We start from the raw sequence: 14,616 nt of genomic DNA on the forward strand, positions 1-14,616 counted from the left end.
GAGCGGGTCACGCCTACCCGCCGGCCACCGGCGCCACGATTGGCTCCGAGTCGGGGAGAGGGCGAAGACGCCGAGGCGATGGGCCAGCAGGCATGCCCATCGGGCGCCGCCGGCGCCGCGACTGGCCGGCGAGCGCGTCCGTCACCGCGCGGCGAGGCCGCCTCGGCACCGCCCCCTCCCTCCGCTGCCTCGCGCTTTGATGCCTGAGGGCTCGGGAAGGGGAAGGCGGCGGGCGCGCGGCGGCCGGACAGCGCAACGGCCGGCGGGGGCGCGCGCCCGCGGGAGGCCGCGCCAAGGGCCGCCGAGGGCCCGGCCCGGCGCCCCCAGTGGGAGCCTTTCCTCGCCCACCGCCTCCCCCCCACGGCCCCCAACTCCTTTGTCTCCTTCCCGGCGCCGCCGGCTGATAAAGGCGGCGGGGGAGCGCCGGGGCCCGCGGCCGCCAGGAGCGGCCGGTGCCCCGTCTCCCCGCTGTGAGCGGCCCGGCGCGCCGCGCTGCAGCCCTGAGTTGCCAAGGTCACAGAGCCCTCAGGGAGCCATGAGGCCGCTCCCGGGGCACCTCCTCGCGCACAGCCGTTACCTCCACACCCAGCCCTCAGCCCCCGGCCCACGAAGAGGAAGATGTGTGCTCGTTGCTGTGGGCTGACGGGGTCTGGTGTTCATAGGGTGAGAAACAACACCGCACTAAACATGCTCCCTACAAGCTGGATGGGCATGGAGAGCTGCCTGGACAGTTGTCTACGTCCCCCCAGGGCTCCCTTGCTGGCACTACCGTTTCTAACAGTGCCAATGCGTGCTCATAGGATTGCACTGCATTGCATACGGGTCTGTTTGCTGGCAATGCAAACAGTAGGTGGGTCTGCTCAGGGTTCTGTCTTCAGGGAGATGTTGCTGAAGGTGGCCCTTGGAGCCCATGCCTGTCTGCATAGAATCATAGAACAATCAAACAGCCCAAGCTGGAAGGGAGCTGGAAAGATCATCTGGTCCAGCCTTTCAGGGGAGGGAGCCTAGACGAGGCTATCTAGCACCCTGTCCAGTTGCATCTTGAAAACCTCCCACGATGGGGACTCTACCATGTCCCTGGGTTCCAGTGATTGGTTTTTCTCACTGTAAAAACACTCATGGTGCCCCTCATCTTCTCCATGTGGCTCCTTGTGAAAAGAGAGCCTCCATCCTCTTTGTAGCCACTCTTTAAGTACTGAAATACTGTGATGAGGGCCCCTCACCCTGAGTCTTCTCTCTCCAGGGAGGTAAGACCTAACTCCTTCAGTCTTTCCTCATACGGCAGGTTGCCCTGCCCTTTGATCATCTTCGTGGCCCTCCTTGGGACCCTCTCCAGTCTGTCCATGTCTTTCTTGAAATGTGGGGACCAGAACTGGACACAGTACTCCAGGTGCAGTCTGACAAGCTCTGAATAGAGTGAATAGAGTGGGATGATCATGTCTCTACCCCTGCTAGTAATACCCCTGTAGATGCAGCCCAGGATCTGATTTGCCTTCGTTGCTGCGGCAGCGCGCTGCTGATTCATGGTCAGCTTTTTGTCCACCAGGACCCCCAGGTGCCTTTCAGCAAGGCTGCTCCCCAGCCACACAGGTCCCAGCCTGTACTGGGCTCTTTGTGTCGTCCCACGGGCAGGACTTTGCACATGTCTTCATTAAACTTTATACTGTTCTTCCTAGCCCACTCTTCCAGCCTGTCCAGGTCTCTCCATATGATAGCTCTCCCTTCTCACGTGTCCACCTCACCATCGAGTTTACTGTCATCAGCAAACTTGGTGAAGGTGCTTTCAATCCCATCATCCAGATCATTTGTGAAGATGAACAGTGTGGGGCCCGGTGTCAATCCCTGGGGGACCCCACTTGTGACAGGCTACCCGCCTGAGTAAAAAACATTGATCACCACCCTCTGGGTGCAGCCTGTTAGCCAGTTTTCTACCCATCTTGCAGATCACCTATCCAATCTGAATCTTGCCAGTTTGTCCAGGAGAAGGCTTCCTCATGGATGGAGGCACAGAAAGAAGACTTTCAATGTTACAAGTGGCTTACAGAACTTTCTAGCTGAATTAGTTTCTGCTGCTGTGGCTGCCAAACCAAGGTTGATGTGGAGTGGAACCCTGCTGAAAGTAGGTCAATGGCGAATGGGTATAGGATTGTGGGAGTAATTGCTTCTTCAGTTGAGCGGCCAAATAAGAGGGAGGGAAGTAATTCAGAAGACAGCCAAAATAAATGTTATTATTTTCTTCTTGTTTTGGTGAGGGGGAAAAAAACCAAAACACCACACCTGTATCAAACAAAACATGTTGTTCAACCTGAAATGGTACTTGTAAGCTAGAAAAGAAAGCAAATGGTTTGCTGTTTAAACATTTTCTGTTACCCTGAAACCCAGTGGTAAAGGCGCTCCTTCAAGAAGTTGGGAGGAGGTTCAGTTTCCCATGCTGCCTGACATGATTTGAATCTGCATCTCTCAGGTAGCTCATCTAATCATCTCGTCTACAAACACATACGTTCAATTTAACTTAACTTGCTGTGTTTCTCACCTTCGTGTTTTCTCTTTGGTCTTTGTTTCTTAATTTATATTTTTCTTTCAGTATTTCTTATACTTGTATCTATTTTTCATTTTTAACAAAAATTCATTACAACTTTGAGAGCATACAGTCCACAGGGCTGAAGCTGTACATACATCTGTTGTAGGTTCAAATAGTCAGTGAGGAACATGCCATCTGTGAACATTAAACTTACTTTTCTCAGCAGTTGACTTTTTTCTAAATACACTACCAATATTTCTGCTATGGACATAAATGCTTACTTGCCAGATGAAGTTTCTAGTAAATTAGTTTTATGTGCTTAGAGCTCTGCGATTTTAGCAGACATTTACACCATACCACTGCAAAAAATAACAGCCTGAGAAATCACAGAACATACCAGAGTTGTAGTCAGAAAATGGCATTGAAATGCTGCAATAATTAGATTTCTGCAATAATTAAATTTTCTTTCCATTTCCAAGAAACAGAAAAGTTTCAGCATGCTTCTGTGCAGCATATGGACTCCAGTGCCACTTGGTAGCAGACCGCGCTTTGCTGACTTAATGTGGTATTTAATTATTCCACAGTGGAGATGTTAAGATATTTTTCATATTTAAGTTGTGGCGTTGAGGCTTCCTCACTAAGCTACTGTGAGCAGCATTGGAGCAGTCATTCTTCCTGTCTGTGCTTTGTGCATACGAAAGGAAGGAGGGAATATGGAAATACATCTCAGTTATGTAAGTTTGAAACTGAGCACCTGACTCAGCAGAAGGATTTCACTGTTATGTTGCTTGTCAGACCTGCTTCTTTGTATAAGAGAGAGAGAGATGAAAGGCGCTCATACTGCCTGAAATCATTCTTTTCATACAATTTTTATTACCTGGAGCTGATAAACAGAAGCCATGGTTTCAGTCCACTACCCTCCAATAAGAAAAGCAATTAGTGTTATTTACTTAGCACCGTGCAGTCAAGTACAACCACATAATTACATAAAGAGCAGAACAATGACATGAAGAAAAATCCCCAAACCCGTTAGAAATTTAAACCACCTAATTATGCACATAGTTTGGAAGGACATGTTGTTACCAGTACAATTTTCTCTCCTGTTCCTTTCCTGCCTTGGGTTTCTTACATCCTTTACTGTAATTTATATTACAATAAGCTATTAGCTCATTGTAGCGAGGAATGTTTCTTACCATGCTAACACATTACACTTCCAGTGCTAAGATCAGTGTATTTAGATACCATGGGAATGAAAGTAACAGCTAGAATAAAAATGGGAAAAGGTTTTAGTTCGCTTGGCCATAAGGGAAAAATAATTGGCATGAGTTGATCCAGTAATGACATTCATAGTGGGATGTTAACAAGAAGGTGATACCTAAAAATGGTCTGGATACGACTGTGAGGTGAAACTAGTCCTTTAGCCATCGCATATTACTGTGCTGAGATATTACAATAAGACCTGATCTACCCTTGTCGTCGAGTCAAAAAGAGGTGACATAAAAATGGTGACCCATTTTTACCGCAAGACCAGAGGTACCAAAGCATCCTATACTGGAGAGGTGCCAGCAGTGGGTGCATATAGCAACAAGTAAAAAATGGAAAGCACGAAGTGAGCATTCCCAGGTATACTTTCCAGTTTCCAGCCGTTTAGCAGTTTAAGGATCTTCTGAGTCAGAAGCCGCTTCCATACCTTTCTGTTTAATAGCCTTAAACTGGCTCTTTCCTAGTCTTTTTTTTTTTTTCCCCCATTTATGCTTTTCGCTTCCATAAAGGTTCTCCTGTAGTGATCAGTTCTCTGATGTCATTATATGTCTCCCCCCCAGGCTGCATGTTTTCACATGCACATTTGATGGAAACCAATGCCGGGGACCTTCCTGGAGCCTGAGGAGAATCGTAAGTAGACATGCAGCTTGTGGGGAAAATGTCAGCACATTTCTCGACACATCGACATGAGGGCTGTTAGCCACGGTTCCCCCCCTCTGGCATGTTGCGTCTGCTGCTGAGACAAGCTGTTGCAGCTGAGGGCGCGCAACTGCAGATTCCTCAGTCCAGGACTGAAACCAAGAAAATGCCATTTTGAAGGAAAAGTAATTCCACCACAGGGCTAAATCAGTATAAACGGAGAGCTCCACACAGCTTCTCTGCCACAGTACGATGCAGAAGGCGTGCCACAGGGGGATGCTGGCAGGGAAGGATGGGAGGAGCACGACCCCCTGAGCCCTACCAGTAAAGGTGCCTCACTGGCTCATATAAGCATACATTGGTGGTGAGGGAGGTTCTGCTGCGGCAGGGTTTCATTCTGCGGTTCTTGCTCAGCCAAAACTCAGCTGTTCTGACCAAGGCTGGGGTCTTGACTTGGAGGGGAGGGCAACAGCTCTTGGGAAGTTTTGCATTGCTGGAGTTTGCATGTCCAAAGCTTAAGGCCTCCCTTCCAACAACACTGATTAGTGTGGCTTGCCCACGTTAATCATTTTGACTCATCCCCTTTTATCAAAAACTCAGGAGCCCATGGACAGTCAGTGGAATCACAAAATTACATGTAGCATGTAGCATGCATGGTGAATGTGAAGTCTGGCATGTAGCAATATGAAGGAAGGTTACATTGCTGTTCGTTTTCTATAGCTGAGGCATGAATGTGCCGGTTTTTTGTTCCTTTTTTGAATTTAGTCTCAACAGCTTAAGAAATTAGTGCTCTGACCACGCTTCTGCTGGAAGCCACCACTACTTCAGCTGCAGAGGGATGGTGAAAACGCCAACATACCTGGACAAACTGAACTGGAAAATTTTTCTGAGTCCTTATTTTGTATTATTTTGATTTGGATTTATCCATGCTCTCCTCCAGGCTGGACAGCACTTGCAGCTACTTGCTACTCTTTTCAATCTACCAGCAGTTTATAGACCCTTACATTTGGGTACTCATTACAAAACTTCTGAAGCCAAAAACCAGAAGTACTAAGCACACAATACACTAGTTATTGTCAAGAGAAACTATGACTGCTCAGCATGTTTGACACTGGCTTGAATACCTAAATTGGTGTGCACTTGGGTCAATAAAGCACACCTCTACCACAGCTGTGGTAGAGGTCAGATCCACTGACCAGTAAGGACTTAAAATCATTGCCTTATGTAGCAGAATCACCAAGCCTTGCACTATTACCAACACTGTCAAAAGGATCACAAATATTGTGATATTTATTGTTTCTTAAAGTATCAGACTCCAAGTAACTCCAAGTTTAATTCTCTAAGTAAACTTAGAGAAGTTTACCTCTGTCTAGTCAATACTTCGGAAAAAAGGTTTTAATTCCTTTGATTGCATCTGAAAAACATGATTTTTAAATGCTCCCATGCCAGGGGCAGCCCAACTGTAGTCAGTTCAAGTACATGATCCATAAAATCTCACAAGAAAATCTCAGGTTTCTTTTGGATGTCCTGACACAAAGTTTTCATGTGTTTGAGTTTATTACCACTACTCTTCTGTATTTACAGAGTCAGTGCGCACACACACATGCACACACGCACACAGAATTTAAAAGCGATGCTGCTGCTTTCTTCTCAGACCAATGTAATACCAGGCAAGTCACTTAAACCAGTTGCTTACAATCACTCACTGTTTTTTCCTCATTTTCTTAAACCTGAGCTGACGACCTGAGAATTAATTCTCAGAACTGAGTGCAAAATAAAATTGCATTATCTGTGGCATCAGGCCTTAAGCATTTCAAATGGTCCCTTGAAAAGTATTAATACATCCAGCCAAAAGCTGTCTACCTATCAGTCCTCTACCTCTGCAGCAGACAGTACTACAGTAGTGGAAAATACTCAGAAGAAGACAAGTCATTCTTTTAGCAGCGGAAGAGCTGAGGAGCGTGCTCTGGGCACGGCCTGGGCTCCCTGCCTGAGTGGGAGGAAAGCGAGGACGGAGCACTTGCTCGCTACCTGGGCACAGCCTGTCCGGCGCACCAAGGGAGGCCGAGGCCCACGAGCAAATGAATCAATGGCTGTAAAGTTAAAGTCCTTATCACAGCAAATTAGGCATGAGGGGACAAAATCAGCCTGCATTTGCAACTTTCATCTTGGCATTTTCCATTATGTATGTTTTTGACTTTGCATGCTTAATTCTTTTTCTCTGTAATCTACAGCACGTGTGTTTTCCCTCTGTTAAAAGGATAAAAAGGCAACCTGATGGGTCATCCTGTGGTATTTTTCAGACCTGAGTACAGCAGAGGTACACCAGCAGACCAGAGCCGCTACACTTGTTTGCGCGAGTGCAGCCACAGCAGAGATAAAAGTCCCAGTGTCACAGCTCTTACCCAGGTATGGGGCCCCTGGGGGGGTAGGGGGTGGTGGTGTTTGTTTTCTTACCTTTATCGTTTGTTTGGTTACCAGCATTCTTTCTTGGATGGACAGCGTAACACATCTGTCTAGTCAGTACTTCCCCTCTCTGGTTCAGATCACCTTTCTCTGCATAAATACTAGACACCATTTGTTCTTTAAGACACTGTAAAGGCACTTTCACATCCCCATCCAGGGCTGGTTTTGCTTCTTCTGGGCTGTAGCATAAAATAACTACAGTTCTGAAATTTCTTCCTTTTGCAGGTGGGTTGCTGATCTGTCAGCAAGTCCAGAAGAGGTGGACAACTCCAGTGCCATATAAATGTGCCACACAGATGTGCCACACAGAGGTGCTTTGTTTGCATCTCAAAGCAGCCATTCCGCACCCCCTCTTGGCAGCTGGGCTAGCTTATCTCTGCAGGGCTCTGATGTAGGTGAAACGAGCAGCAGAGCCATGGCTGCCTTGCTGTCCTAGAAAACTACCTTTGCCCATGCCTAAAGTCAGTTCTGCAGCTGCTACACAGATCTCTGGTCCCATTAAATCAAGGACTTCGCGGTGTACCCGCAGTGCATTTGCGTGCCCTGTGCACAGCAAAGTGCTCTGAAAGAAACCCAGGCAGCTTCCTTGTCCTGCCTGGCTCAGGAAATGTGGACACAGAATTGTGAGGGGTGAGCAAGACATTGGGGTGTCCTAGTGTGCGGAGAGAAAAGAGGGCTGACCAACATGGCCTGCCAGGCTAAGAGACCCTGGCTACCTGTCAGTATAATGCTCTCAGGGCTGCTCAGACAAAATAATCCTGAGGCAGCTTCTCCTGCTGAGGAGGCAGACAACTTTCCCGTCCCGTGGACACAAATCATGCCCTTAGCCAGCTCTGACTCTTGCTTACAACCTGAACTGCCATCTGTGGGCATAGTTATCCAGACACCAGGACTGCCCTCCCTCTCTCAGAATAGCTGCTCAAAGAAAGAGATTTTGGAAGCGTTTTTTGTTCCTGAGTGTTGCATCCCCCAAGGAGGAACGGGTCACAGTTCTGGATTTATATTAGGCAACAGTTCCTGAAAATGAGCAGTGAAGCAGGGGTTGTTTCCCAGAATCACCATTTGGTAAGCACCTGTGAAGAAGAGCTACCAGAAAGGATATGCATTTCTAAAATAGAAATTTAATTGATGTTCTGTGGTTTGCATCTTGCTTTTTGATGGTGAAAACTTAACTGGAGCATAAGGCTCAGTGTCTAAGTGAGAGAATGTCTGAGAGCCAGGTGCTTTCCTACAAGTTATTGTATTTTATTTCTGATCTTCATCTCCTTTGTCTCTTTCCATCCAGGATGGAGCAGCGCCACTGGACTGCTTTGCTTGCTGTGACAGGAATGCAAATTGGTGATGGATTTTGAACTGACTGGTAAACAAGAATGTCTACAGGGTGAGACTGGGTGCAGTGCAGAGGATTCCCCACCCTCATGCTGGCTGGAGATGCTACCTCCCCAGAGCATGAACCAGCATCTTATAGCTGTCTTTGCTTGGGCTCCCAGAATGGTTTAATGTACATTGTACAGCACAAACACTTCGTAAGCTCAAAGCAGTTCTGCTTACTAACGTCCTTGTGCTGTATGTGGTACATGAGGATTAGTTTTATTGATTATCATTAAAATGTTTTCTCCGTTTATTTTTGCCCATTACAAAGAATGTTCTGCTGGCTAAAGCCAAATAAAACGTTTTGTACCATTTTACCTAGTTAGCTGCAATAGCCTTGATGTAAATCCTTTGTGATTTCCCTATAGCATAACTTTTGCCACCTTCACAGACTCCCCAAGCAGGGCACTAGCCCAAGGATTTTGACTGCAACAAAGGGGGTGAGTTCCCAAGTGTTGCTTCAATTGCTTTTACAAGGAGGAAAAAGAAAAAAAAAAATAATTCCCACTTTCACTTTGCCCTAACTGACAGCATCTAAACCTGTGTCAATTAAATGGCTGCTGCTGCTGCTGGCAGCCAAAGATGACAACATTGTGGTGGGGGTGGAGGAATCAGGCTCAGTGAATGCATGGTAGGTATCTATATGCAGTCAGCTTTCTCTTATGCCGTTGCAATACAATTCACCACCTGAGCTACTCCACGACTACTCCTTCGGCTGGCACACTCTCCCTGCCCGAGGAAATGTTGTTTATACAAAGAAGGTCTGTGGAGCATCATTTCTGACTCTTTAAGAGCTCCAGTGACTTGGCTAGGAAGTTGCACTTGATGAAGCATGTCCTTAGGGTGTCCTTGATACACTTCCTTGGGTGACAGACTTCATCTTTTCATACTCCACTTCACAGGATCATTCATGCATTGTCCAGCTGAGCCACACATTTAGACAGGCTACATACCATACATTGATGTAAGGTAAGTCATTTTAATATCTGTGAACCAGCTTTCAAGACTTTTTTTTCAACTTATGATGTCTGTGCTGAAGAAGAGTTGCTGCTGAGAAGAAATCATAATTATGCCAGCAAGAATACTTATCTAGCACAAACTAGTTCTCCAGTAGAGGAAGTTTTTTGCAGCCTGCCCTGAGTTTTTAACGTAGCTGCAGCTTTTGCTTTTAATATAACAAGGCTTCCTAAAGTACATGTTCTGAGTCATCAGCAGCTCATTACAAATGTCAAATATCAAATAATTAATAACAAAATTTACTTCCCAAATTAACCCAAAGAAAAATCTAGTGGTCCAGAAATACTCTCATTAATTATTCTTTAGACCAGTACTGCCCATCCTAGAAATCAAAAGTCACGAATTAGCCCTGTCCTGCTCCCTCCAAACCATGGCTTAAAAATCAGAAGTAATTTTTTTGTGGTTAAAGCAGTCTGAATTATTTTGTTTCCCTTGTGGTAACTTGAGACTGTATCTCATACTTGGATCGTGGTTTTAATTATGATTTTAAGTCCCCATGACAGCTGCAGATTTCCTGTTTAAGGAAAACCAAGATTCTCCCACACCTGTCTCAGTTTTGGGTGAAGAAAGAAATTTTATTACTTTGCTAAAACTGCAGGTGTTGGCGACAGTGAATACAGGTGGTATGTTTCTAAGACAGACAATAATCTATAGAATCAGATAATACATTGGATTGATTGTGAAATTTTATCTTTATATGCCTTTTGATTTACTTTTTTGTTTCTTAAAGCTTCTTGCCAGAGAAATATTTTTTTTTTCCCTTGCATTTATGATTTTGCATCTCAAATATTGTTTCTACTGGAGTGCTTCAGTGACAAGTTTAAGATTTTGGTACACCACAATCCACCAGGGCTAAAAATGCAGCCAAATTTTCTGATACAATAGCAGAAAACTTAGCCCAAGAGCCTTATAAAATGGCCATAGAAAATTCTCAGTTAAAAAAATTGAAACATCACAAGTTTAATACAGAACAGACATTTTAAATGTTCTCATAGCTGAAGCCTGAACAATTGGACTGTTACGAATTAAAAGTTTGGCTCTCTAATCGTAAAAAAAAAAAAAGAAAAAAAGAAAATAAAGAGCCATGAGTCCTTGCAATGAAGCATTTCCAGGTTTCCAGTATAATTTTTTTCAGGGGTTTCCTTGATGAAGTCTATCATCCTGTCTTACCCTGGGTTTTCCCTGATCTTTAGGCGTTATCCTTAGAGGCACTACACAAGTAATCTACATCCACACTGTGAGGGGAAGAGGGCCTGGGAGCACCAAAACCATGTCCTCTTGACTTCCAGCCAGCCAGCCTGGTGTCAGCCGCGGGCTGGGCACGGCGTGTCTGCCCCGGGCTAGAGGGACAGGCGGGCAGGCTGAGCCCCTTGCCCAGCGTGCACAGGCTCTCCCTGCCTCCACGGGGCTCCGGGGAATACGCGCAAGCGCAGGGGCCGTGGCTTGGTTGTCAGAGAAGTCCTGGACTGCCGTTCACTGCAAGGCCAGCATCACCCTTGTCTTTCTAGGGCTATCCCTCCATAAAAAAGTCACCTGGCTTTAGTTGTACCAGTGTTGTTAGATACAAGCCTCACATAGAAACATGCAGGCATGCCAAAGGGTGCTCTATCCAGCATTGCCTGGGGAGAAGGGGGATGCCCATATAACTCCCTGCTAGGCTGCTTTAACTCTGTTGGGAAAGCATTACACTTGATCAGCAAAGCTGTGTAGGCACAAAACCTGTGTGTATGCTATGCCTAAATTTGGAGGGGTGGGGTCTGCACATCTACATGTATGAAATAAGTTCTTATCACCTGCTGCCTGTGAGCCAAGCACAGCCCCCTCACATCCGAAGGCCCTGTTTTGTCCTGTGGTTTCCCCAAACACCCTCCCTCCCTGCATCTTTGTATGTTGCTGTTACTCAAACAGGAACTGTTTGTGTTCGCAGCCTTTAGCAGATGATGCAGTTCTTTTATCTCCCTTTGGCATCTCCCTGCCAGTTGCCGATGCGGCCGTGTACACATCTGAGAGCGAATTTTCTAGGACAGCACTGTGAGGCAAAACACTTTCCCTATTTGTTTTCTCTCTCCTTTCATCCTAGCTCCTCCTGCCCCCTTCTCTGAGCCCCTTTTTATATCCTCCTCCCCTTTTGCTGGTCTTTGTCTGCAAAACCAAACTGGTACTTGTTGCTCGTGCTGGACCCTATGTCAGTCAACCCCTGTGAGTCATGAATCTGAGCTGCAGTGACCCTGCAGCTCCTTCCTGATGCAAGAGGGTAATCGGTCTGATTATTTCTTATGCCACTTGCCCCTGCCTCTTTTAGAATCATAGAATTATAGAATCGTCAAGGTTGGAAAAGACCCTTAAGATCATCGAGTCCAACCGTTAACCTAGCACTGCCAAGTCCATCTATACCATGTCTTCCTTGGCAGATACCAGAAGTGCCGTGCCCACCTGCCTGCAAGCTGCACAAAATCCCTGGCTCATCAGGCCAGGAGCCCAAAATGACTTAAGGAGCTTCCCGTTAGGTGCCTCTTTCACGACCACGCAGAGCCACGAGCACGGGGAAATGCTGGCAAGTGCTTCCGCACAATGCCCTTTCAAGCAAAAGTCGCACAGCCCACAGGACTGCAATTTAAAATGTCACTCAGAAATGTTCTGTGCCTGCAGATGGAGGGGGAGCTGGTGTCTGCCAGCTGTAGGATTGCTCTGTTTTGAGACCCCTTACCTTCTCCAGAGCTGCAGGTCCATACAGCAACTACTTCACCAGTGAAAAAAATGTTGAATGATGCAGAGCTGTCCTCCTTGTCACGTTCCTTGACTTGCTTAGGTGCTTTTGAAACGCCTGTGAGCCCCCCACCCATTCCTTTGTAGGGCCGCCAGCACTGAAAAACAGTCTCAGCATGACCCTCAGTCCCTTTCCTACCAGTTTTCAGTAACAAAATGGAAACCAAATCTGAATCTTCACCCCATCAGAAACCTCAGCCGCAAGGCTGTCCTACCATTTCATATGCTGCTTTTATTTTTGAACCTTTCGACCTGTCACACATCCTCTACAAAGGTTAAATTCAAAATTAGCTGCACGAGCATAGAAAGGAAAGTCTGTCTCTCAGCGTACATTAGAGCATAGTCCCCAGCCCCCTCCAAAACAAAATGGAAGTGTCTCTGGTTCAAGGCAGCCTACACAACAGTGAGCTGCAGGAGCTGTAAGCTATTATTTTAGCTCCCAAGGAAAGTAATTACTATAGCAACCAACACATCCGAATGGCTCTTTGGCTGCTACTGAGACAAAAACAACTTGCGCACAAAGGCACATCTGAAACGTGCTGTGTAAAGTGTTCTCGGGTAGCCGTGTTTTTTGAAGAGCTTTATAAAACGTGTGTAACTGGCTCCTGATAAATGACTACCAGAATAACAGCAAGCAATTGTACGGTGCCATGATCCTAAAATAACCTAATCAATGGCTCAGTATATTTGCCCGTGAAGAGATGAAGCAAAAAAAGTGCAGGCTCCATTTTAAGCCTGTCTGCTGGGAAGTACCCAGCAGAGCTGAAGATACATTCAATAAACAGACGATAAAATGGTGGGGGAAACGTCTCCCCTTTTGATCTGTGTACCGATGCAAACTCCCTGCAGGCTTTAGTGCCAGCTTGTCCCCTTGGGCTTACATGAAGTTGTTGGAAAAAGGGGATTTAGTTACAGCCTTGTAATGCTGGAGGGTGTAACAAGTGATGTCTGCGTTCTTTTCTGTGTCTGTGCAGCAACCAGCCCTGACAGATCCCATCTCCAGCTGCAGTGCTGGGTACATTACTGTTGCTAGCCATGAATAAGGAAGCTTCTTGGGCAACAGCAAAATGTGATCATTGGCCATTGCTTAAGTATTACAGCATTTGGAGTGTCTGTCACCTTCAAATCAGAATGCCGCTGGTGTAATAACAGCTTGATCGTTTGTGGACTCTGCGTGCAAAGCTGCACCGTTTCACGGTGCTGAGACAAACAGCTTAAGTTCCCTAAAACAAGAGATCTGGTCCAAGCAACCTGGCCCAGGAGTACTGTCCAAAGATTCCCCACAGGGCAGACATGTCACCTACCTCAAGGAGGGTGAGTGGCATTAACGTCACACTCCTGCTCCGTTACACAAGGCAGCTCTGCTGAAAATGGGGGTTACTGATCTGGGTAACTCAGAACAGAGTTGGATCCTGTAAGTGAGCACAACACGTCCCTTCACAAACCTGAATTGCCTTTTAAGATTTTTTTTTCATCAGTTGGGTCCTAAAGTCTTGCTCTGGGTCCAGAATAAACTGAAAATCACAGCTGGGTTTAAAATAAAGACAAAATTAAGGAAGGAAGTGTAGTGATGTAATTTATTACAGAAGTGCCTTAGGACCAACCAAAAAAGGATGTTGTCATAGCAGGTACTGCACAACAGAGAGTTTTGGTTGACTGAAGCCTTTTAAGCAAAGTCACTTTATTTTGGATTAAAGAAAAACATCTGAAAAAAGCACAAAAATGAAGTATCCATAAGAAAATAGCACAAGCATGTGTAAAATCTGATGCCTCGCTTCTGCCTTGCAAAACAGTGGCTGCCCCGCAGGCATCTGGAATTTCCAAGCTGCTGATCCCAGGGAAATAAATTCTTCTCTGTAATTTTTCTCATAACAAGTTTATTTTCTGACAGTAGTTGACAGTGCATTAAATGGCTCCCTCTCAAAAAAAAAAAACAAAACAAAACTGTTCTTTTTCACAGTGTGCCTTTTTCTTAGCTTTTTGGTGGGGGAAAGATAGGACCATTCACTCACAGGCCGACTTCCCAGTTCGCCTCGGCTACTAAAAAGAAATGTCTTGCCTGGTTTAGAGGAGCTGGGGCCAGGCTTCTGGGCAGCACATAACTTGTTGTCATGCCATGTCTCTGCTATACCTGCAGGGTCACTGGCTATGATAGAGCAGATAAATTCTTGTTCCTCACAAACATTTTGGGTTTTGGGTTGCAAAAGGCTGCTGCAATACCTTTTTGGTGACAGCGAGGGGAGATACGGAGAAGAGAGGTAGTGCACTGCCCTGCTACTTGTGCAGAGCCGCAAGGCAGAGAAGTGAAACCGAAGTCTTGGAGATGTGCAGCAAGCTTTTCTGAACACTCACCAGCTGTGGAAGTGCCCTGCTGCCAATGTCAGGCATGTTCAGGCCCGGTACTGCGGTTTTCTTCTGGGAAGAAAGATGAGAAAAATGCAAGGAGCTTGCATTTGACCCTCACTGTAAGCAAAACTCAGTGCCACAGTGAGTAAGACCTGAAACAAACTCTCTCTAAACAACAGGAACGACCAAAAAGAAAATCCATTGTAGTGAGATGCTGAATGCGACGC

The sequence above is a fragment of the Platalea leucorodia genome (assembly GCF_965183815.1).
Source record: "Platalea leucorodia genome assembly, chromosome: 3".
Lineage (NCBI taxonomy): Eukaryota > Metazoa > Chordata > Aves > Pelecaniformes > Threskiornithidae > Platalea > Platalea leucorodia.